This window comes from Octopus bimaculoides, chromosome 5 (genome assembly GCF_001194135.2).
Source record: "Octopus bimaculoides isolate UCB-OBI-ISO-001 chromosome 5, ASM119413v2, whole genome shotgun sequence".
NCBI classification, from domain to species: Eukaryota; Metazoa; Mollusca; class Cephalopoda; order Octopoda; family Octopodidae; genus Octopus; species Octopus bimaculoides.
Genome location: NC_068985.1, coordinates 114,562,639 through 114,566,818, shown reverse-complemented (window position 1 = coordinate 114,566,818; position 4,180 = coordinate 114,562,639).

The following is a 4,180-nucleotide window of genomic DNA, read 5'->3' as shown; positions in this document are numbered from 1 at the left end:
TATATATATATATATATATATATATCGGAGATGTACTTGCATAGCAAGTGGCCTGATCTGAGATCGTATGCTGAAAGAAAAACAATTGCAGCGTGGAAGGTGTTTATAAGTCATTTAAAAACACACATTTAAACACAAGTGAAGCTGCCTTAAACAGGTAGCTTTACACGCTAGAAAAAGCAGTCAAAACGACCAAAACCACATTTAAGAGCAATTTCGAAGGGAATGAAAAATAAAAACTTTTACCCTATTTTTTACGGTCATACATAGATTTCGAATTTTATTTAGTAAATAAAATAATTTGCTAGGCGAAATTCTCATCAGTGACGGCGCCATAACATTAACATATAATTTAGAGACAAATAACACGTGTCTCATCATTATATGTTATAATTTTTCAAATTCACCGCGCACGCGCAGTTTCAATCGGCAACAAATGAAAAAATGCCGAACTAATCTTCTAAAAATGCTAAATTCATATACGTAAAATATATAGGGTAGCAAGTTTTTTAGAAATTTTACTACCAGTGGCCTAGGATGTATAAAAAAAGTCAATAGACAACATATTCTCAATATAAAATAGTATACATTCTAGCGTGTAAAGCCGCCTGTTAAAGGTAGCTTCTCTTGTGTTTAAATGTATACTATTTTATATAAATATCTGTATATATATATATATATATATATATATATATACGCCATGATAGATCGCTGACCACTACACATATATTTTTTTCTCTCCTTGTTTCTTTCTGTGTTCCTTTCTGTTGAAGAGCGTAGGCTCGAAACGTTAAAGACTTTCTCTATTCCCGAGCGTTATACTAATACATCCATTTGTTGTTTACACCACCTGTCTTTGTCTGTTGTTTTTTTTATTTTTCGTGAATTCTCCTATATATATATATATATGAAACAGAAACAGTATTAACTTAAAATGGGCATATGTGTATCGCAATTTGTGCAAATACATCGCAGAAAGGCAAATTAACTCTCGGTATTCGTCTGGAGATAATATATCAATATCTGTTAGGGACGTACAGTGTTTCAGCAGTTCCACTTTCACTAGTGAAAGAAAGCAAAGATGCAGAAAGAAGTGCTCTCCTTCACTCAAGTTATCAAATGCTGGGTAGCTGCAGAAAAAGTGGTTAGTGTGAATGAAACTACTTTAAGCATTTACCTGTGTAGACTGAAGAGCAACGCAGTCGAGGGAAAGCCTGTGCCCATTGTAGCCAATGTGGTCGTGCATATTTGTTTTTTTTTGACTGGGCCTAGATGTAAGATCCTCTCTATTAGGAGGGTTGCACTATCTATATATTCACATATTTTGTATACTATGTATACTTTTATCGTATTTCTCATTCTCCCGCTCATTCCCATCCCACATACACATACACAAATTTTAACTTATCCTTATAATATACCGCTCGTCGAACATCCCTGTGCCAAATAGAATAACTCATTTTTATATTTGTGATAAGGCAGCGAGCTGGCTGAATCGTTAACGCGCCGGACAACATAGTTAACGGCATTTCACAAATCTTTGCATTCTGAGTTCAAATGCCGTCGTGGTAGATTTTGCCTTTGATCCTTTCTGGTTCGATAAAATAAGTACTAGCCGGGTACTGGGGTCGTTGTAAACAACTCCCCATTTCACGGAAAACTTCTAGCCTGGTTCCATAATCTAAAAACCAATTATATTATTGGTGATGTTGATGGTGGTGGTGGTGGTGGTGGTGGTGGATCTGCTGGTGCTGGTCATCGTCGAGTTAGTAGTATCGGAGGTAGTGATGGTGGTAGTTGTGTGAAGGTGGTAGTAGGTATAGTGATGGTGCAAGTTTTGCTACCACTACAACTATTGCTGCTGCTGCTGCTGCTACTACAACTACTACTACATATGTTGCTCCCTTAATTCTGTTGTCGTCATGGTGATATTCACTCAATGGTTACTGTTTATTTTTCAGTTAATTTCAGTCAAGAAATTAACATTCTTAAGAGAATAAGAGAAAGAGAGAGTGAGACACAGAGAGAGAGACAGACAGAAAGAGACAGAGAATATCTTTTTCTTAATATCAAAAAAATAAAAACCCCAATCACAAATAACTCAACTCACACAAGTCTGTCTCTTTCACGACCAAAGCTCCGATCAATGCACCTGTCTATACAATGTGACTATTGATTTCATGTGGTTAGCAATTTTTATGTGGGCAAATAAATTTCCAAATTACATTAGTCGTATGCTATGATGTTTTGTATATATTTTCCTGTTTTTTGTTTGTTTGGCTTTTTTGTGTTTCTTTTTCATTTTCATTTTCTTTGTCCTTATAGTAATTTTGATGTGGTATGTATTTTGTTTTTTTTTCTATCACATGGTTTTTATACATGTATTTCTGGTCGTTACAGAGAAAGTTCCTGTTTGTTTGTTATTCTTTATTCTATTTTATTTTATTTTATTTTTATCTGCTGTATATATTTTCTCTCTGACTGATTTATCACCTCCAGGCTTAACGAACAAACATTTTATACGTGTATGTGTATGTGCATCTGTGTATATGTATGTGAGAATATGCATATGTGTGTGTGTGAGAATGTGTGCGTATGTGAGTCGATGATAGGGTGAATATACATTTAAATCAATATGTATGCAGATATACACACCAAAATGTATAATATATATATATATAGCTATATAACAATTTTCATTTATTTATATGCATACATATATATGCATATTTATTTATATGCATACAAAGGGACACATTTATGTATGCATGTATGTATATATAAAAATATTTTGCACGTAGGTATGTATAGTTGAGTTTGGTTTTATGTTTCAGTGTATACCTTTTTTTGTACGCGCTTATGTATACATGTATGTATTCGTGTGTTTGTATATATATGTATGCTTATACATACACGACTACAAAATTTTTTGGGGACATACAGACTCACAAAATACATATGCGTATGTATAAATATATGTGTGTGTGTGTGCGCACGCGTGTATATATATGTGTGTGTATATATATGTGTGCTTGTGTGTGTAAAGGCTGGTGTGTATATAGATATACATGAGTGTGTGTACGTTTATATGTGTTTGTAAGAACGTATGCATTTCTATGCATGTGTGTACACACGTGTGTATATAATATGTGCTGTTGTTTAATATATAATTCGAAGAGGAGTATTTTTTTTTAGTGTGTCTCCGATTCGCTCGCTTTTTTTATTTTAATATTTGTTTCCCAGATGGCGTTAATGTGGAGATGGTGTGGGATACCGCTAATTTTTTTATTGGGAGATGTTCTTTATTTCTTTGCTTGTTTATTTGTCTAGTTGTTTGTTTTACTTAAACGTCTAATCAGAGTTACGAACGAATATGTTCACAGCGATATGTTTTATGGTATGTTATGTATGTATGTATGTATGTATGTGTGTGTGTGTGGGTCTGTGTTTCTATGTATGTGTGTGTGTGTGGGTCTGTGTTTCTATGTATGTGTGTGAGAGAATTTGTGTGTATGTTTGAAAAGGAGGGGGAATGGGAAGGAAAGTGCTCGTCTAACATCATGTATATTATCAACTAGTTGATCATTAGTTTTATGATCACCGATATGATTTATCTATATCATCATCACCATTATCCTTAACAGCATCGTATTCCTCAACATCATCATCATCATCAGCAGCATCAGCATCATCATCATCATCATCATACACATGATCATGATGATGATCCTTTATGTGATTGTTGTAGCTGCTAGAAACAGGACATTAGTGTCTTCAATAATTTTTTAAATGTCGATGCTAAGCCAGCAATTTTAAGGAGCAATTTTAAACGCCATCGACCTCAGTACATGACTGGTACTTTATTGTATGTATTGATTCTGAAGTAATAAAAGGGAAAAGTCGTCCTTCGATGGAATTTGAAATGAGAACGTAAAGAATTGAAAGAAATTATGTTATCATTTTGTCTGACGATCGGAAGATTCTTATTTCTTTATTGCCTACAAGGGGCTAAACATAGAGGGGGCAAACAAGGACTGACAAAGGTATTAAGTCGATTACATCGACCCCAGTGCGTAACTGGTGGTTAATTTATCGACCCCGAAAGGATGAAAGGCAAAGTCGACCTCGGCGGAATTTGAACTCAGAACGTAACGGCAGACGAAATACCGCTAAGCATTTC